Source organism: Hyperolius riggenbachi, chromosome 8 (genome assembly GCF_040937935.1).
Source record: "Hyperolius riggenbachi isolate aHypRig1 chromosome 8, aHypRig1.pri, whole genome shotgun sequence".
In the NCBI taxonomy this organism is placed as follows: domain Eukaryota; kingdom Metazoa; phylum Chordata; class Amphibia; order Anura; family Hyperoliidae; genus Hyperolius; species Hyperolius riggenbachi.
The window spans coordinates 81312792-81335066 of NC_090653.1; the positions used below are offsets into that span (position 1 = coordinate 81312792).

The following is a 22275-nucleotide window of genomic DNA, read 5'->3' on the forward strand; positions in this document are numbered from 1 at the left end:
TGGCCATGCTTGTTGTGGGGGAGGAGGGCAGGGTACCACCCTGGACACACTTTTTGTTGGTTGGAAGGGTTTATACGGGATACACTTGCTATGGGTGGGTGGGTGGTGGTGGCCAGAAGGGAGAGGAGCAGAAGGGGGATGTCCATCAGGCACTAGCCTGGTCTATATTTACATAGTATTACTCCACTCTCCTTTAGCCTGGAGCCTGGATCACCCCCTCTGCTGGTGACACCTGGAGCGGTTCTCACCTACCACACCCCCCTAGTGACGCCACTGCAATATGGGGTACTCAGCAAATCCTACCCCTTGTAAAGGTTTACACACTCTACTAATGATGAGAAACACTGCCCTATGGCACTCTGGAGAATGACTGAGACAGGTCTCTTCCGCCGCTGTCATCTGCATCAATGCAGATATCAGAGAGCAGACAAATGCTGGGTGAGGGCAGGTCAGGCATGCAATACTTGGGAAGTAGATGGAGATATTGACAGTGCTGCAGTGGAAAACCAGACCCTTTTATAACAGCACCAAGAAAGAGGGGGTGGAGCTTTGAGGAACAAACAATGGTAAGTACCTTATATACTCGCGTATATAAGGTAGTCAGTGGAGCAGAACAGATGGTGGAGCAGGTTTTGTTACTGGCAGAGGAGAGTAAGGTTCGTGCACCAGTGATCCCACTCTTGCCAGCTGGCTGCCTGCTGTGTCCGTGCCCCCATCCCCTGCAACATGGTGTACAGGGTGCGCTGCTCAAGACCACCTGTGTCCCTTGTCTTGTGGAGCGGAGCGTGCAAGCAATGTGTCAGCGGTGCAATGATTGGGGATTCTTCCTGTGTGGCAATCGCTGTGTCTCATATCTATGACTCTATCTAGTGGCGTCTTGAGGCACAGCTGTATCATCCTTGGGTCAAATCTGGCCATGGGGAGGGGGGCTGACTTGTACTAGGGGCACATCTGGCTACTATGGAGGGGGCTATACTGGGGGCGGGCTTATACACCACTCAATCACTTTTTCCTAGTTTCTGAGGGAAAAGTGCGTACCTTGGCTTATACGCGGGTCGGCTTATATGCGAGTATATACGTTAATCATTTTTATATAAACAATGTACCCTTGTCGGATTCATTGCTGTGAACCTATATATGCTCAAAACATGTGGTAAGTTCACTTTAAGAATTCAAAATTGTTTTTGATTGACAGACATAATCGAGCACGAGCACTCAGCCAATGTACTGTACACATGATTGCGACAAGATTTATGGTGCTGACAGCAGCCTTCAATACATCCTCTGCATGACCAACACATGATCGTACTGAAAGGAGATGACTAGCGAGCTCTGCTGCCTTCAGAAAGAGCTATTTATTTAAAATTGTACAGTATATAGCACTGACATCTTTTGCAGCTCTTCACAAAGGATAGAGTATATTCTTGTCAGTCACTAACTGTCCCTCAAAGGGGTTCACAATCTAATCCTACCACAGTCCTAGCCTATCACGGTCTACTCTACGGCTAATAGTGATAGAGCCAGTTAACTTATCGGTGTGTATTTGGATGTTGGAGGAAACTGGAGTCCTTGGAAGAAACCCATATAAACACGTGGAGAACATACAAATTCCATGCAGTTGGTGTCCTGGCCCAGGTTCCAGCTGGGGACCCAGCCCTGCAAGTGGCCACCATGTCTTACCAAAAAAGATTTCTGTACTCTGGTATGGGAGTTGTTTCTAATGGTAGCTCTAAAGGCCCGTACACACGCCTGACAAAACCGTAAGCGATCCGCCCGGTGGGGCAATTTACCCCTGCGTTGGCCGATCCCATTGTCTGCGCCATTCCCCACCAGCCATATAATGTCATGCACAGGGTGCTCCATCATCCCTCAGCAACCCTGCATAGCAACAGAATGTGTTGTCAGCTACATTGTGGACACGCGTCTGTACAGGCCGGCCAGCGATGTTGCCCTAGGTGACCGGATCCCGATCCCTAACGGCGACGTGTGTGTAAGCACCTTAAGAACAGTTTGAAAGGCACAGAGGATCTGAGGTCAGACAGCACTTCAGGGTTCCTACTCTGACTGGCAGACAGCACTGGCCTTTAAGGCCCATACTGACGCTCCATAATTGTAGCCCTCATCAATTATTAGGGATCAATTTAGGAATGATCACTTAAAGGGGCACTACAGCGAAAAACTGTAAAATTTAAAATATGTGCAAACATAAACAAATAAGAAGTACATTTTTTTCCAGAGTAAAATGAGCCATAAATTACTTTTCTCCTATATTGCTGTCACTTACAGTAGGTTGTAGAAATCTGACAGAAGTGACAGGTTTGGGACTAGTCCATCTCTTTATAGGGGATTCTCAGGGATATATTTATTTTCAAAAGCACTTAGTGAATGGCAGTTGCTCTGTCCAACTGCCAAAAAACTGTGTAGGGAGCAGGGAAGCTGGCCAGCATCCTTGTTTAAATCCTTTTTCGGGAATATCTTTATAAAGAATAAAAGCCTTGCTGAGAATCCCTTATGAAGAGATGGACTAGTCCAAAACCTGTCACTTCTGTCAGATTTCTATTGCCTACTGTAAGTAACAGCATTATAGGAGAAAAGTAATTTTTGACTTATTTTACTCTGGAAAAAATGTACTTCTTATTTGTATATGTTTGCACATATTTTAAATTTTACAGTTTTTCGCTGTAGTGCCCCTTTAACAGAAACAATGCTCAGCAACAGTTGAGCAGCATGTTCTTATCAATGAAGAAGGTAGAAGGAATGTCAAGCAGCAGAACATAAGCAGGAGCCACAGAACAATGGTGGATCGCTAAACGATGTTGTGAGACATCTGTACTAACGCTAAAATTTTGAGAAAATCACGAATAAATCGCTAGAATCAAAAATAATCGTCTTCCATGATTAAAATCTGTCATCTGAAAGTAACTTAAGGCCTTGAACACACATGCAAGAACTGTTGCCTACATGGATTAAGGGCTGATTCACACTACAAGAGCTTTTTAAACGCCAGAGATTTTAAAAGCTCTTGCTAATGCAATGCTATGGGGGATTTTTACAAAATCACATCTCTCCAGTGTGAACACACACATAGGAGAATATTAGCAAGAGCTTTTAAAATGTATGTAGTGTGAAAGAGCCCTGATGCTGAGAATACACCATGCGTTTTTTAGGCAGATAGATGGTTCAATAGATAATTTCCGACATGTTCGTTCTCACTTTCGATCGTTGTACCGCTCAATTTCTGATAGAAGTGAAAAGAAATCGATAAGAAAAGATAAGAGGATTGAGTGGGAAATCGAGCGGAAAACACGATCGAAAGGCAAATCGACTGCAAAAACGCATGGTGTATTCCCAGCATAAGACTCAATCACTCGGGCGACCATTCAGGGGTGAGAGCTGCAGGATGTTGACACGTTCTGTTGCTATGGAGTGGGCCACCCTACACACATTAGATTCCTTGGTAGAGAACCATCTAGTGTGTGTATGAAGCTGTAGGTACATACACACTGCCCAATCAGGAGCTGCCTTTGTATAACTCTCAGTGGACACTTCCAAGTTTTAAAAGGTAGTGATCAACTAGCATGGGCAATGGATGGCTGTAATGAGTGAGTGCTGGAATTGGCCTGTTTGCCCCTTATGCTGCATACACACTTGAGATAAAAGTCTCTGGAAAAGGCAAGATCACAGACCAATTTTACCCCATTCCATGTAGTATGAGAGCCATACTCTACACAGTCTATTCTATGGAGCTGCACTCCCCATCAGATAAAATCTTTGCAGGATGCTGCACACACAGATGCTGTAAACATTCAAAAGATCATTATCTGCAAAAGATCTGTTCCTGCAATAGATCCATTCCTTCAAAATGCATTCATAGTCTATGAGATCTGCAGATCATCATACACACCTTGTTTAGCAGGCAATCATCTGCAGATCAGATCCACCAGGATGGATTTTCAGATCTGCAGATGATTGCCAGATATGCAGATGAAGTCTGTTAAACAAGGTGTGTATGAGGATCTGCAGATCTCATAGACTATGAATGCATTTTGAAGGAATGGATCTATTGCAGGAAGAGATCTTTTGCAGATAATGATCTTTTGAATGTGTACAGCATCTTTGTGTGCAGCATCTTGCAAAGAAGTTTATCTGACGTGGAGTTCAGCTCCTTAGAATAGACTGTGTAGAGTATGGCTCTCATACTACATGGAATGGGGTAAAATTGGTCTGTGATCTTGCCTTTTCCAGAGACTTTTATCTCAAGTGTGTATGCAGCATTACTTATACATGAGAAAGAGGCTGATTGCAGCCCATTATCCTTACGTTTAGCCCGCTTTGTACAAAAATACACTCAAAGAATTGTTAGTTAATGCTGTTATGGCGCTTTCTAATGTTTTCTGTAGGAAATCATTTAGATCATATGAAATGGTGCCTACATGCAGAGTGGATTTTTGGAAAGTCCACAAAGGCCCGGGCCTTGGGTGGCTGTTGCCAAAGGGGGTGGCTGCCTTCTGGCTATAGAAAAGAGGTTATTGAATATGGAAGAGAAGCCTGCAAATGAAAATGGAGTGTGCAAATGTTGGGCAACATTTATTATTTATTTATGTATTGTACTTATAAAGCGTCAACATATTACGCAGCGCTGGACATTAGTTTAGGTTACAGACATATGGAGGACGAGAGATGCTGCTCAAGGCACCAATACATGAAAGAGAAGGACTGTTGTACATGGATGTTACACATGCTAGAGGGGGCTGCATATGGAATGGGAGGGGAGCTGGACATGGAAGAGAGGTTGCTGCATATTACAGAGAAGGCTGAAAATGGAGACCTATGTATGGAAGTACCTGCTACTCAAGGTGGTGGGACATGAAACTGCTTTGCAAAGATGTTACAGGGAGCTGCACATGGAATGGGAGGGGGCTGTACATGGAATGGGAGGGGGCTGCTGCACATGGAAGGGGGGCAAAAAGGAAGTTTTCCTAGGGGTATAAAAAGTATATGGTAAATCTGGCCTTGCGTACATGTAAAACTTTTATGCAAGAATGGATTAACCAAAGACCGCAATGATAAACCCCCCCCCAAAGACCAGTCCATTTTTCACTAAATGGGCCACTGCAGCTTTAAGGCCTTGCTGCAGGGCCACACAACTCAGCACACAAGTGATCCCCCCCCCATTTTCTCCCCACCAACAGAGCTTTGGTGGGGTCTGATCGGTCTCCCAGTGTTTTTTTTTTACAAATATTTTTGTTATTATTTTTATAATAAAAATGCTTATTTATTTATAATTTTCTTGAATCCCCGCTCGCCCTCCCCCCACCAGCCAATCAGCGTGATCAGCTGTCACAGGCTTCAGCCTATGACAGCCGATCACTTCTGTCTCCCCCAGGGGGACATCCATGTCAAACAGTAGATCGCAGCGCTGTACACGGTTATTAGATGGCGGGTTCCCCGTCTAACAGTCTCCTAGCAGCTATCACCGCTGGGAGGCTGATGACGGAGTGGAGCTCTGTCATTGAAGTGGGGATGCGCGCGCATCGCCGTGCGCAATCCCCTGCAAACTCTGCTTCAAGGATTTTACGCCGATCGGCTTTACGCAGTCCTGGGGCTGGCGCCGCATGTACGTCCATCGGCGTGATGCGGTCACCAAGGGGTTAAGCTAAAATGGGGCCTAGGCAAGATAGCAGCTTTTACTCACAGCTGATGGTCACTTTTTTTAGTAAGATTTGGTGGGGGCTAACATTCACCAGGCCCCTAGACTCAAAATTCAAAAAATCAAAATCAAAGACACTCTCCAGGCCTCAGGCAAATGCCTAGAATTGCCTTGTGGGTGATCCAGCTCTGCTTTTATAGAATACAGTCATGGCATTCAAATTAGAATTCTTAATTCACTGAGACTTACTCACAGAAACAAGAGTTGTAAAACACTAATTTCATGTCTATATTTAAAAACAGACCACAGTCGCGCTTTAAATAACATTTTTGAAAGTTTAAAAATATAGCACAATGGTAATCCCCCTGGTGGATGGGCTGGTGAGTCACTCCGCATAGCAGAGCGAGTGTGTAACTGCATAAGAGGCAGCGAGTAGTATGACGGTGTAAGCGTAGTACTACAATGCATGTGACAGCTACAGGGTAATCAGGAGCCTTGTGACAGTTATGTGATACAGTGTGTGTTCCACTGAGCGTGACTCCCCTCAGACATATGGGAAGTAATTAGGAGCTGTGTTATTAGTGCATAAGGGCTGTTTATCTAGCGATGAGAGAGGCTGTGTAAAGTTTATTCTCTCTGGCATGCCCCAGGAAGGATGCTTTCCAGACACCCCCAGAACACCTGGAATTCACCTGAAGAGACCTGAGCCTCCGCTGACACCCCCAGCACATCAAAGACCAGTATCAGGTCCTGCAGTCTAGACAATGACCAAATAGTCGCCTCAGGATGTATATATAGCACAAACCTGATCTCAGGCAGCTGTATACTTACATAAACTATTGATGGTGAATAATCACACAGACTATATTGTGTGTAGGTAGATGGGGGAACTCAGACATGACCTTGTACACTGCCAGACATAGACTCATGACTACATGGCAAGCTTATAGGACTGGCTGGCGTGAAGCTGCAGTCAGCTGTAGGCCCATCTTGGAGCATATGGTAGGCCTGGCAGAGCTGTAGTGGGCACAAGGGGCATCTGCTCTCAGGGCTGTTGCAAATCTTTAAAGTGAAATTCCACTTTTGTTAAATGCTAAGTGAATTGATAGCAAATATAAGAAATAGGTTAAATAAATAATAAGCACATTTTTCCTTGATTAATAATGCTATTATAATGTATGAGTAATTCGGCCAAGTAAATTTTCACTTACAAGAGCTTCATTTCCCATTCACTAGTTGCCTATACACAGCAGCATTATGTGTCCTATTAATCTAACATTTACCCTGCCGTCCCAGCTTTCTCCAAACCTCCCAATACTGATGAACATATGACCTGGGAACCCAGTAACTGTGTGCTGTGTCAGTTGGCTGCCAGTATCAGCAGTAGATGATTTTTTGCCAATACTTAGTTTCAGAGTTCTGCAACACTTGGGGCCGGATTTAGGCCAAGGCCACCTAGGCCATGGCCTAGGGCACTACAAGAACAATGGCACCAAAGCAGCAGGCTAAACTGGTGCAGCATTTACAAATTTGCAAATGCTGCAATGAAGGGAGATCAGGCGAGCATCTGACCACGGTACTCTGCTGCTAGCCACCTGTGCAACAGCCACCTTGCTCTCTATGCACGTTTGCATTGTGGCCGGTGGCTATGGACTTGGGCAGCACTGGAGACGAAAAGGAAGAGGAAGCTTCTGCACTGGAGATGAGTGGAGAAATGAGTGAGGCCTCTTGCACACTACATGTGATTCCAATTTTAATCGATTTTCACATGCGATTCCGATTTTTAATCAGTACTGCATGCTGCGTTTTCCTTTTAATGGCATCCAGGGAAATTCGGAATCGTGAATCGGAATTGGAATCGCAAATCAGATTTGCAGTGTGCAGGGAGCCTGACACTGATGGCTGCTGGGGTGTAAAGGTGAGCTGGCTACCTATAATGAAGGGGGGGGGGAGAGAAGGAGGGATTAAGGGAGTCATCTGGCTACCTACCTATACTGGAGGGAAAGGGTGAGGAGTAGAGATGTCGTGAACCTCCAATTTTCGGTTCGCGAACCCTGTTCGCGAACCTCCGCGAAAGGTTCGGTTCACGAAAAAGTTCGAACCGCAATAGACTTCAATGGGGAGACGAACTTTGAAAATTTTAAAAAATTCTACTGGCTAGAAAAATGATAGAAAACATGTTTCAAGAGCTCTAATACCTGGAGGCACACCTGATTGAGTGAAATACACATCACTGCTGGAGGACCCACACTCCCTCCTTCCCTCCCTCCCTCCTCCAAGCAAGGTCCTTATACCATTTGACTCAGTTGTCTGCCTACACTAATTAGTTATGGGACAGCTGCTACACACTCTGCTAGGGAGATTTTAATTAGCCTATTGTGGGTCTCCTCCCTCCTCCCACCTACCCTTCTACCCTTCTACCTATTCCCTCCTGCCTCCTACCGGAGGGAGGAGGGTCTGGAAGGAGGGTCTCTTCTGCCAGGGAATTATACTATTTTAAAAACCAGTATACATCACACCATGGCTGGGAATCGAACCCAGCTCTCACTGTGTGGTGGGCAAGTCACCCTAACCACTGTACCACTACAGTAGTAAGTGAAGCTGGCCTAAAATGTACCATTTATGCTCAATGCAATAGAAACTGGTTGCTTACAGGGAACCTTAACTGAGAGTGATATGGATGTTTCCTGTAAACAATACCAGTTGCCTGGCAGTCCAGCTGATCTTTGTGACTGCAATAGTGGCTGAATCACACCCTGAAACAAGCATGCAGCTAATCCAGTCTGACTTCAGTCAGAGCACCTGATCTGCATGCTTGTTCAGGGGCTGTGGCTAAAAGTATTAGAGACACAGGATCAGCAGGAGATTCAGGCAACTGGTATTATTTTAAAAGGAAAAATCCATATCCTTCTCCGTTTAGGTCCCCTTTAAGGATTTGTAGCATAAAAGCCAACTCACATTGGCTGGGATTTGAACCTGGGTCTCACTGTGTGGTGGGCATGCACCCTAACCACTGTACCAACTGAAGCTGGCCTAAAATTTACCATTTATGCTCAATACAAGAGAAAAAGTAGACAAGTAGAGCATAAATGGTAAATTTTAGGCCAGCTTCACTTACTACTGTAGTCTACTGTAGTGGTACAGTGGTTAGGGTGACTTGCCCACCACACAGTGAGAGCTGGGTTCGATTCCCAGCCATGGTATGATGTATACTGGTAGGAGGGAGGAGGGAGGAGACCCACAAGAGGCTAATTAAAATCTCCCTAGCAGAGTGTGTAGCAGCTGTCCCATAACTAATTAGTGTAGGCAGACAACTGAGTCAAATGGTATAAGGACCTTGCTTGGAGGGAGGGAGGGAGGAGGGAGGGAGGGAGGGAGGGCGGGCCTCCAGCAGTGAGAGAAGTGTGTTTGGCAATAATGTGTCTGCTGACAGTGATATGGAGGGTCAAAGTTTTGCTCAATAGAGCATTATGGGGCGAATCGAACTTCCGCAAAAGTTCGCCTGATGCATGCGAACACGAACCCCCAAAGTTCGCCTGGAACCGTTCGCAGGCGAAGTGTTCGCGACATCTCTAGTGAGGAGTCATCTGGCTACCTATACGGGGGGGAGTCATCTGGCTACCTATACTGGAGGGAAGGGGGGAGTAGTCATCTGGCTACCTATACTGGAGGGAAAGGGTGAGGAGTCATCTGGCTACCTATACTGGAGGGAAAGGGGGGGGGGGGGGGGAGTCATCTGGCTACCTATACTGGAGGGAAGGGGGGAGTAGTCATCTGGCTACCTATACTGGAGGGAAGGGAGAAGGGTCATCTGACCACCTATACTGGATGGAAGGGGGGAGGGGTCATCTCGCTACCTATACTGAACGGGGTGGCTGGTGACAGTGACCTAGGGCGGTAAAGAGTACAAATCCGGCCCTGGCAACACTCCTGCACTTTCTGCAGTCCACATACCTAGCCTACCCCTAATCTTAAGAAATGGCCTCTGCCTAACCCTAACCTCTTCCCTACATGTTCAATTCCAACCAAAATCAATTCCTAACCATTACCACTCTGACAGTCCTAAACTTTGCCTGTCTAATCTGGCGTCACCTCTATTCTATGCCTATCCTTACTCTCCATCCACTAAGCACCATGCATACATCAATTTTCCAGCTCATTTCACAGCAGATTCCAACACGTTAATTGAATCTGCTGGGAATCTATACTACAGCATGTCACATCAAACAATTTCTATCAATATTTTCAGAAAATCAAACATATTGGTCAGACTGGATGGAAAATCTTGATTGCTAGGGACGAGGGAGGAGCAGCAGTAGATCAACAGCCAATAGCAGAGACACCACCTTATCTTAAAGTAAACCAGTCCAACAGTGACGCAGACTGACGTAACAATGCAGAGTTGCATATATGAGGAACATTCAGCTTCGGACAACATAGTTATCACAGAAATTAATGTCAAAATGGGTAAGATGAAAGATTTAAGTGACTTTGAATGAGGGATGATCGTTGGTGGAAGAAGATCTGATGCTGGCATCTCTGAAACGCTGACTGTTTTAGGATTTTCTCACCCAACAGTATCGCCGGTGTTTTGAGGGTGGCAGTTGAGGAAAAAAATAAACTTCAAGCGATAAGGACTATTCTGGTCAGAAAAGGTCATCAAAGGGAAGCAGGAAGTGCTCCAAAATTTCCCGGAAGATGGCTGTATTAAATTTGGATTTTACCAAACACATAAGTGCTGCTCGGATACCCCCAATCACGGATTCGGTCGTGATTAAAAAAAAATAAAATCTGGAAATGGCGTGATTGATTTTCTGAATTTGAGACGGCCTCACAAATTCGACTTTTTTCCGTGAATGAGGCAATCACGCCTAATCACGGCTGTGATCACTAACCCTGTGTAGGACGCTTCACAGGTTGTTTCTGGTTCAGGGGTGGATTGACACAAGGAATGCAACAGTTGTACCCAAAGTCCCACATATGTGTGTAGGTGGTGGTTCTTGAAGCACTGACTTCAGCCACAGCCTACACATTGGTGCAGGGACCACCGCAGCAGCCATAGCGGAATGCCAGGTATGTGCTGCATCACTTACCTGCTCTCAGGAGATTAGCAATGGGATCACTAGCCACACGTGACATCCTGCTTCCTGACTACAGCGGTGCCTTATGTGACTCGGCAGCATGTAATCGGTCACATGAGACACCATTAGCCATCGATACAGGACGCTGGATAGGCGGATGGAGACCCCATAGCTGGAACACAGAGTAGGTGAGTAAAGCGGCGCTGCGTATCTAGGGAGGGAAGACAGGGAGGGGGACATTTGGGGAGGGGAGTCGCCTCTTGCTGCCCTCTAATAGTTGCCGCCCTGAAGCACGTGTTTCAAGTTGCTTCATGGAAGAACCCCCCCTGCAGGGGTGAAACCAAGGTATACAATTGCACTCAGGGGCGTAGCAATAGGGGGTGCAGAGGTTGCGACCGCCTTGGGCCAGAGGGGCCCCGAAGGGCCCTCCCTCAACTTCAGTATTAGCTCTCTATTAGTCCTGTGCTCATAATAATCACTTCTATATATACTTTGAATAGTGGTAAAAATTAACAAACTGTTCCCAATTCCCTTCTTGCACCTCTGACACTGTAGTTGCCATTGGCAGGTTTTGGCGCGCCGTCTCAATTGTTATGTGTAGGGTGCTTGGGGGGCCCCATTGTAAAACTTGCATCGGGGCCCACAGCTCCTTAGCTACGCCACTGATTGCACTCCACTATAGTAAGACACACACAGCCAGAGCTATCAGGGAGTATCTCCATTTTTGTGTTTTGTGTGGAAGATCTAGTTTGATGGTTGGGTCTGGCTTCCATCTAGTTTCTGCGGCTAGTACAAGCAAAGCCAATTTTCCTGCCTCTACATCCATTTTCATACGGTATCAGTGACAAGTTTAACTGCTAATCCCTGGATATGAAGTGCTTCCATCCATTTGTGATTTCAGCCTATAGATTGTGCGGTGTTAATTTCTAAACCCGCAGTGAAGTCGGTCCAGGGCTGACATCACAGAGAGATCCTTGTGAGATAGGCCACATGTTCTGCATTGCAGAAGCTACTATAGCCCCAGGCTGAGCACGCAGCTTCTGTCACTGCAAGCACAGCCTGGATCTGTTAAATTGCCTCCTAAGCCTGCCACAGAGATAATCAGGAGAATAAAGACTACTTAAAGGATGATGCAGGACCTGCCCAAACTTGACAGTTTAGGAATAGAAAATTAACAACACTTCCTGTGCAATGTATTTTCTCAGAGTTTATTGCTTCCCATATCTAATACAGAGATCTCCTAACTGGACATTGTCAGGACAGGATTAGACAGTACACGATATCAGTCTATTAAATCTGATTGCAGTGTCACGGAGGTTATGGTGCAGAACAGTCTGTGATTGGCTGTAGCCATCATGACAGGACGCTCATGATCTCTTTTGTAGCTCTACTGATTGATTTATAAGGTGTGACTGATGTGAAGACTGTTTTCCTTATCTATGGTGATTGCTGAGCATGGCAAAGATCACAGCAGTGCAGACACTATCACCTGGTGAAAACAGATTGTATGGCTTTATCTACAGTGACAGAAACAGGATCAGTGGTTCATTAGTACCAGGTCTGTAAAAGTCTCAAATTGCAATTAAAAACATTTGCATGTACAGAGGCACATCTACTAACTATAGGGGTCATAGAGACCTAAGCACACATGAGCTATGACACCCCCTTTTTATCAATATGACTGGACATGGAAATGTGCGTGTCCGTGTCGATACCCTACACTACCAAACCTCCTAACTTTTTGAGATAAGAAAGAGACACACCCCTTGCCAAACCTCTAATCACGCATACCATAAAGATTTCATAAGAAAAATATGTTATTTTAGAATTCAAACCACACTGGTCCTTTCTCTCCTGGTTCATTTTTTTTATATTACCATCTCTATATATAATTTGCAAGTGTCCCTGCGTCTGTCCATGTGTCAGTGCTTTTTTGCACTGCGCATGTGCAGGGACAGATGCAGAGACACTGCCGAGAGCCGGAGGAGGACGGGGCCAGAAGGGGAAGGCATGTGTGTGCGGGCGCGCGGCATGCAGGCGCACGGTGGGCGCGTGCATGCGCACTGCAGATTAGTGACAGACCTAACCCGTTTTTAAACGGGCTAAGGTCACTAGTTTGAATATAAGAGATATATCAATTTAAACAATGAGAATAAGAGTCAATTAATAGTGTTTCTCTGTAAAAAAAAAAATACATACATACAGATCTGTACATTAGTCCTGAAAGAGTGGCAACCGGTGAAGAAAGAGGGACAGGGGGATTGGGTTCCCGAAGAGGGACGGGGAGCTGTGTACACAACCCTGTCATAGTCTGGTCTCAGTTTTTTAGGGAACAAACAAATTAATCTATCAGGCAGTATATATTATTATTTTTTCTGTTAATGTGTGATGAAATTGGAGTCCTTAAAGAAACCTATGCAAACAAGAAAAACAGGTATGAACAGGGGAAAGAGGCGCCCAGATAGGTTAAAAACTAAGTTAAAACCAATAAAATTGGAGGACCTCAAATCTTGGCTGCATTTTTGTTTTTGGCAGGAATACTTGGCCTAAAGAAGTAAGTTGAGCTTACAAAATGCATCACCATTGTCTAATTAAAAACAACAACTGGTTTTACACTATTATTGAGGTGGCCATACATCAGGCAACTTGTCGGCTAATCGACCATCCGATTCGATTATTATAATTGGATGAAAATCGGTGCCGCCAAGAGCATGCCCGATCGACAATGTGACCAATTTTCGGGCTGAGACTGGTCGCGTGTATCGATCGGATATGCAGTAAGATGTAGGGCCAACATGCTTGATCGGGTGCACGGAGTAACGGAGTGCGATATCGGGACGTGCGGCGAACACGATGCAACTCCTGATACTGCCCCCACCCCCCAGTGTAAAATGTGCCCCCGGTGCCCCGTGCAGTATTCTTTACCTGCTGTCAGGGTCCGCCACTGGCTCTGTGCTCCATCCACATACACGCACCCTATGTGGTTGCCTGCGCCCACGTGTGTGACCCCTTCCATGTCCCCCATTTCCCTTGCTTTGGCAATGCCTGTATAAATCTCGGTCATGCCAATAAAGCTATTTTTGATTTGATTTGCCTGTGCCCTCCTCCACGTATGAGTACACACCAGACTTGCACAAGAGCAATGCGGCCGTGCACATAAATAGAGATGAGGCTCCTAGCCAGTGGGGTGGGAATACCAATATATGTTAATGACAAATGTGTTACACTCCTATTTATTTTATATTGTTTATTTCACAAACTTGCACTGTACAACAAGACATTTTCCACAGTGCTGTGCAAGGAACGCTGTACATGTGTTTTTACTCATACTTTACATATGTTACTTGAATTCTTGCGTCTTAACCATATTTATTTTCGGTTGTCCTCAGAAAAGCCACTAAATCATTGCTGGTAAATATAAAGACAATTATTGAATTGGAAAATATCTCGAGTATGGATTGAATTAAAATTCTTTACTTGCAGCTGTAAATGGAAATATGGATAGTATTTTCGGATTTGTGACCGGATTTAACTTCTGGTTTGGATACTTGTATTCTCGTTGGCTGCTGGAGTGTTTTATCCAGGTAGCTGGAGAAGTGTATGTGTGAATGTGTGTATATGGAAATTGGCAGAGAGCGTCGCTGTGAAATACATACAGCAGAAGTGCGAGGTGTACGGAAATGTGATTACGTGGCAGTGTGAGGCAATAGTACAGCTTTCTATTGCACTACAGACTCTAAAGTACGGCAGAAGCATAAAAGCAAGTAAAAGGAACATTTGCTAAATTCACTGATAGTGCTTGACTATTAGAAAATGCAGATTCTTAAGGAGATGATTGAACTTAACTTTTAAAAAAGTCTATGAAGTACATCACCGATACTCAAGTCATTTTACAGGTTAATGTATTCAAAATTATTTTTCCACTTCAGCTTACATTGCAGCCAGCTATGCTTTGGGTCTGTAATCTCAAATAACGGGCTTTCCCAATCATAAAGTCCATTCTTTTTTAAGTTCACTTTAACCACTTAACGACCGCCTAATGCCGATAGGCGTCGGCAGGTCGAAGTGGTGTTACCATGGAAACGGCCGCTTGTTCGATCCATGTCAGTTCACGGAGGGTGTCTCCGTGAATAGCCTGCGAGCCTCCGATCGCGACTCACAGGCTAACTGTAAACACGCGCGGAAGTAATCCCCGCTGTTTACATCATACGGTGCTGCTGCGTAGCAGTGCCGTAAAGGGGATCGGCGATCCCCGGCCCCTGATTGGCCGGGGATCGCCAGCATCTGATAGGCTGAAGCCTGTCAGAGGTGGCGCAGGACGGATCGCCGTCCTGTGCCACCCAGAAAGAGGACGAGAGGGAGGGAAAGGGAGCGAGGCTGGGAATCGCTGCGGAGGGGGGCTTTGAGGAGCCCCCCCCACTACCCACATAGTGCCGGCGGCGATCAGACCCCCCCAGCAGGACATCCCCCTTGTGGGGAAAAAGGGGGGGGGGGGGAAGTCTGGTCGCCCGGGCTGCCTGCTGATCTGTGCTGTGGGCTGGAGAGCCCATACTGCACAGATCAGCGCAAAACCCCCTGGTCCTTAAGTGGTATCCTGCTCAGTTACACCGCAGTAGCCTCCATTTTCAAGCGTTCTAACTAAGCAGTAATTGGCAAACTAACACACCCAGTAAGGGCCTATGTCCGCTGGGTGCTGCATCCGTTTTTCCAATCGGTTAGCTGCAGGCAAATCAGAGCTGAGACAAGTTCTTCCAGCACCCAAGGCTGAGATACCAAAGTGCACCCCTCCATCCCTCCCACCCCAGCAGTCACACACTGATTGCTATAAGACTAAGAGGTGCCCGAGGGCCCCCAACCCACCCAACACCTAAATCTCTAGTTATCTGGCTTGCAGTCACTGCCATATATCTCCATAATTCTCTCTGCTTCAAACACAATAGGGGAATGATAGCGGTGTGAGTTGTGCGCCCCTCCTACACTGCGCCCTGAGGCTGGAGCCTCTGTTACCTCTGCCTAGGCCCGGCCCTGAGGCAAATCATTATAGTCATGCCATGCATGGCTTTAGGGGTTTGGATGCATGCTATAGAAAACTGCCGCATGCTGTTCAGAATCCCACTGCAATGCAGTTCGAATTGGCAAGCTATTGTTTGAATAGGCAGTTTCCCAGTTTGGCTCGCATGCGGGAAACCGCTGTCTATTTAGACTTAGTGGAAACGGACCCTTAAGCCTCGTACACACGATATGGTTACCGACTTAGGTAGTCAGTCAGGACCAAATATCTAGCATGTGTAAAGACTGCCCCATGATCTCATCTAAGCCCATTGCTCCCCTTTTCAGCTGTTCAGTTCAATGGGGACAGGGAGGATAAGCAGAAGCCATAGCTGGATCATCCACAAGGCAATTCTAGGCAGTTGCCTAGGGCCTGGAGAGAGTCTGGGGCCTGGTGGATGCTAGCCCTCACCAAATCTTACTTAAAAAAGCCAGATGACCATCAGCGGTGGGCAAAAACACCTATCTTGCCTAGCGCCCCATTTCATCTTAATCCATTTCTGGCAAAAGCAGTATATAATAATGATCAGGAATGGTTACCCAGCATTCATAATCACCAATGAATTATCAGTGGATTATTCTCCACACTTGGGACAGGTGACCTAAGCCATGAATATGTTAAAGGACACCTGTAACCTTAAAAAATGTTGGATACTTATCCACATAGAGGGAAGCATATGGATGGTCCAGAGGTTTCCTGATCCTTCTCGGAGACACAGCTGCTGTGCAGGATCCAAACATATCCAACTAGAGCTTGTCAGATATGTTCTCGTGGCCAGGCTCTAGAAGGTCCTGGCCTGCAGCAAGGGTCGAGGAGGACACAGGATGCCTCTGGACCATCCAGAAGCTTCCCTCTGGGGAGGCATGTAACTTTTTTGTTTTTAAAGTTACAGATTTTCTTGACGAGACACTGAAGTCTTGTTTTTTTACCTTATTTTCTTATTCGGCCTTCTTCACCATTAAATTCTAAGCTAAATCGCCTCATTCCCACGGCAGAACGAGTTATGTATAGCCCTGAAATTGCCCAGCAGAGTTCCACAGGTCGCTCATTCTGCTGCCTGGTAGAGGCAGAGCTTTGCGCAGTAGCTCTGCCTCTTATCCAGTCAATCTCCGCCTCCGGAGAAGAGGCAGAGCTACTGTGCAAAGCTCTGCCTCTACCGGGCAGCAGAACTATGCCATCTGTGGAAGTTTGCTGGGCAATTTCAGGGCTCTAAATAACTCATTCTGCCGCGGGGATGTACCAATATAATTCTGAAGAAGGCTGAATAATAAAATAAGATAAAAAAATGAGACTTCAGTGCGTCTTTAAAGGCATGTGGTAGTTTGTTTTAATCTCTGTTTGTAAATTAAATAGCATCTGTATCGTAAAAAAAAACCATAAAACAACAAACACCCACTGGGGGTCCTTACCCAGGAGGGGGAAGCCTCGGATCCTAATGAGGCTTCCCCCAACCTCTTCACACTGCAGGATCCAGCGCATATCCCTTACCCCACTCTGATTAGGTTCACTTTAAAATTCCTACAAAAATAAAGATTGTAGATACCTTAAAATAGTTTTGAATATGCTGATGACATCCTTATTCTAGTTCCACTTCACTGTATTAGCAGCAAGGATAGTGGTAGGCTTTGATGTGGGTCTCCTGCAGCATTCATCTGTTGGAAAAAACAAAACAATCACTATTATTGTCAGCAATCATAAATAAAACTCATCCCTCTCTCTGCCCCTCCACTCACAGCTCAGGTCAGTTAGGTGAGGCCTCCTCTTCCCCCTTCTACAGCCATGCATATTTGTGGCAGTACTAACAACCATGCACAACATTTGACAGTGCAAAGATTTGCATACACCACCTACAGGACCAGTGCCTAATAATTTTGTGGCCTTCCTTGGCAGGTGCCCATCCTTGGTAGAAGCTAGGACTGCAGTATCACTAACTATTTCCAATGGTCCTGGCTCCCGTTCGCTGCTCTTGGGCAAGGCATGCACATTCCACCAAGAGTTTTTTTTCCATAGAGAGCAACAACCACTGGAACTATGTTTAGTAAGTGTGGTTAAATTAAAAGAGCGTCTTAAAACTGGGGTGCAAAGATGTACTAAGGCTATACAAAGAATTCACTGTCCTCAAGACCGTCAGGGAATTATGTCCCACCGCCCCAAAGTTATAGTTTTCCTCATTATTATACCCCCGTTATATAGTACATTAAGTAATAATACACTCATTTTAATGTCCCTTTTTACTGCCCCTACTATAGCCTTCCCCATTATCGTGCTCCTCCTTATGATGTTCCCCATTATAGTGTCCAAGGCAGTTAAAGTACTCCCCAATTATACTCCTCATCATTACAGTGCCCAAGTTATAATGCTCCTCGCTGTAAAACTTCCCTGTTATCATGCTCCCCAATAACATGCCCCATTATTGTGTACACCACTATAATGCCCTCTTTTATAATGTTCCCATTGCAATGTATTTATTGGGCAGTGAGAAATATTACAGAATAGAGTGTTTGTTCTTGAGTTAAGATTTCAGTATGTAATGACTAGCTAATCTTACCCAGGTTTCATTTCTGTTTGCTAATACAACAAGCATGCAAGTCAGCCTCTAGCCCAGGATCAAGCACTTTCCTTTTGGCCAAATAAGCAGATGGCACAAGTCAGCACAGGGATTTGTACAAACAAACATTTGTCACTGAGCCGGCTCCTTTCTGAGCAAGTCTGTTCCATCTCCCCTTATGGGGACAATGCTTACATAAGTCAGTATTTATGAGCACTTTGCCGACTACTGGATGTGACTAGAAATGTATTTTGAAATGCAGATCATTACAGATAGAAAGCTTTCCATTCTCCTGATGTGATAAATAAAGATTACAGTGTGTATCAGGGCGAAACTACAAATCATAGGGCCCACCTGCAAAAATGTGATGGAGCCCCTTTAAAGGGAACCTAAAGTCAACATAAAAAAAGAGTTTCACTTACCTGGGGCTTCCACCAGCCCCCTGCAGCTGCCCTGTGCTTGTGACTTCATTCACGATTCTCCAGTCCCCACAGTGACTTATGGCCCATACTCACGAGGGACTTTTGTCGCCTCAACACGCGGCGCGCGCGTGTTGCGGCGACAGGTCGCCCGTGAGTATGGGCCGTCGCACGCGCGCGCACCCCGAACTGTCGCCCGCCGCTCTTGTCGCCATGCGATTGAAAGTTTCAATCGCATGGCAACAGTCGCCGCCGCACCTCCGCCGCAACTGTCGCTAGTCCGCGTGAGTACGCGGACTAGCGACAGCAACCTCCATAGAGGTGAATGAAGCTTCCGGCGGGGGGAGGAGGAACGTCGGCGACAGCTTCCGTCTCGCCGCTGGTCCCTCTTCCGCGTGTGTACGCGGAGGGACCTGGAGAGAAGCTGTCGCCGGCCTGTCGCTAGCACGCTCACGTGTGCTGGCGACAGGCCACTTCTGCAGCCCGTGAGTACGGGCCATTAGTTTCACTTTCGGCAACAGAGCCAGTCGCCGGCCACTGCACCTGCGCAGCTCTGGCCACCCGTGTCCTTCCTTGATCACGCGCATGCACAGTACAAGAAAATATGTCGCCGTAAGCAAAACTTAGTCACTGCGGGGGACTGGAGAATCATGAATGACGTCGCGGGCACAGGGCGGCTGCAGGGGGATAGTAGAAGCCCCAGGTAAGGGAAACTATTTTCTTTATGTTGACTTTAGGTTCCCCTTAATGTTCACTTTGCCACTCCTTGGTTATAAAGATCATAAAACAAGTGCGGCCATCAGATCTTCACACCCATAACTTGTATATCCACAAAAACACCTGATCTGCAGTATCAGAGAAAGGGAGGGTTACTAGTTGGGGCCTCCCGCTATCTCTGGGCCCCTCTGCAATCGCAGGCACTGCTCACTATAGTTATGCCCCTGGTGTGTATTATGTTATGACGAGTTGGGATGTTTCATTTCATGTATTACTTTAATAGTGCTGACATCTTCTGCAATACTAGATTATATAGTGGTGTCAGTAACTGTCCCTTAAGGTCCATACACACACAAAATCAGTGTTACCTGTCAGGGATTGATGCCCAATCCCTCGGAGGACATTGCAGGGCACAGGCTGACAGACGATCTACTAGCACACACTCAGGCTAGTGATGTGTTCTGTTGTTATTATACGGGGGGTGGAGGGATGTCAGAGCGTGGATTTTGACTACTCTCTGCCTGCCGCCTGCACCGACCTCTGCCTGGATTTTGACTACTCTCTGCCTGCCGGCTGCCGCCTGCACCGACCTCTGCCTGGATTTTGACTACTCTCTGCCTGCCGCCTGCACCGACCTCTGCCTGGATTTTGACTACTCTCTGCCTGCCGGCTGCCGCCTGCACCGACCTCTGCCTGGATTTTGACTACTCTCTGCCTGCCGCCTGCACCGACCTCTGCCTGGATTTTGACTACTCTCTGCATGCCGCCTAAAACTGATAGCAAAGGGAAAAAAAGTCTGAAAGGAATCACGCTTCTACTGCCCCGATTGTGACATCGCCCTCTGTGCCATTCCCTGTTTCAAAATATACCACACGCTGGAGGTGTATTAGGAATATATGTACATACCAGGGGCGTAGGAATAGACCCTGCAGCCCCTGCAGTTGCAGGGGGGCCCCTAGCAAGTCAGGGGCCCGGAGAAGGAAAGGCTGTCACCACCGGCGTACCTACCGGGGATGCGACTCTCTCAGCCGCAGGGGGGCCCTGCTGCCCGGGGCTGCTCTGGGGCCCGCTCACTGTGCGTGGGGGGAGCGCTGCTCTGGACCCCCCAGCAAGGTGCTCAACTGGCCGCAGCGTCTAATAGACGCTGCGCCAGTTCATTCCCCGTAGCTCCGCTCCAGCAGCCTGCATAGTCTCCGGCAGGCAGAGCAGGGCTACGGCAAGATGGCCGCCGAAGAAGCCCTACACTGGAGACTATTTGTGTCTCTAGTACAGGGCTTCGGCAGCCATCTTGCCGTAGCCCTGCACTCTGCCTGTCAGCGCGGGAGATGTGCTGCAGGAGGACTCGGGGAGCTGCGAGCCAGATGCCGGGAGAGGAGAAGACTTCTGTCAGGTAAGTGAATTGGTTTTTTTTCACAGGTGCATTTTTTTTTTCTAGTGTCTGCTGCCTACATTGTGATTTTCTGGTCACTGCTGCCCACATTGTGATTTTCATGTGACTGCTGCACACATTGCGATTTTCAGGTGCCTGCTGCCCACATTGTGATTTTCAGGTGTCTGCTGCCCACATTGTGATTTTCTGGTCACTGCTGCCCACATTGTGATTTTCAGGTGTCTGCTGCCCACATTATGATTTTCTGGTGTCTGCTGCCCACATTACGATTTTCTGGTCACTGCTGCCCACATTGCGATTTTCTGGTCACTGCTGCCCACATTGCGATTTTCTGGTGTCTGCTGCCCACATTATGATTTTCTGGTGTCTGCTGCCCAGATTACGATTTTCAGGTGTCTGCTGCCCACATTGCGATTTTCTGATCACTGCTGCCCACATTACGATTTTCAGGTGTCTGCTGCCCACATTACGATTTTCAGGTGTCTGCTGCCCACATTACGATTTTCAGGTGTCTGCTGCCCACATTACGATTTTCAGGTGTCTGCTGCCCACATTACGATTTTCAGGTGTCTGCTGCCCACATTACGATTTTCTGGTGTCTGCTGCCCACATTGCGATTTTCTGGTCACTGCTGCCCACATTGTGATTTTCTGGTCACTGCTGCCCACATTGTGATTTTCAGGTGTCTGCTGCCCACATTATGATTTTCTGGTGTCTGCTGCCCACATTACGATTTTCTGGTCACTGCTGCCCACATTGCGATTTTCTGGTCACTGCTGCCCACATTGCGATTTTCTGGTGCCTGCTGCCCACATTGCGATTTTCTGGTGTCTGCTGCCCACATTATGATTTTCTGGTGTCTGCTGCCCACATTACGATTTTCAGGTGTCTGCTGCCCACATTGCGATTTTCTGATCACTGCTGCCCACATTACGATTTTCAGGTGTCTGCTGCCCACATTACGATTTTCAGGTGTCTGCTGCCCACATTACGATTTTCAGGTGTCTGCTGCCCACATTACGATTTTCAGGTGTCTGCTGCCCACATTACGATTTTCTGGTGTCTGCTGCCCACATTGCGATTTTCTGGTGTCTGCTGCCCACATTACGATTTTCAGGTGTCTGCTGCCCACATTGCGATTTTCAGGTGTCTGCTGCCCACATTACGATTTTCTGGTCACTGCTGCCCACATTGCGATTTTCTGGTCACTGCTGCCCACATTGTGATTTTCAGGTGTCTGCTGCCCACATTATGATTTTCTGGTGTCTGCTGCCCACATTACGATTTTCTGGTCACTGCTGCCCACATTGCGATTTTCTGGTCACTGCTGCCCACATTGCGATTTTCTGGTGCCTGCTGCCCACATTGCGATTTTCTGGTGTCTGCTGCCCACATTATGATTTTCTGGTGTCTGCTGCCC

General features: G+C 46.8%; 1 protein-coding gene across 2 annotated transcripts in view; it reads right to left on the reverse strand.

Moving 5' to 3' along the window:
- The window catches only part of ACTMAP (actin maturation protease), a 339819-nt gene extending 322386 nt beyond the window's left edge, over positions 1-17433 (reverse strand). For both annotated transcript variants that reach the window (XM_068250795.1, XM_068250794.1), the window contains exon 1: positions 17325-17433. The gene's annotated coding sequence lies outside the window, so the exon portion shown is untranslated. The remainder of the gene's footprint in view (positions 1-17324) is intronic.
- Positions 17434-22275: the final 4842 nt, after the last annotated feature.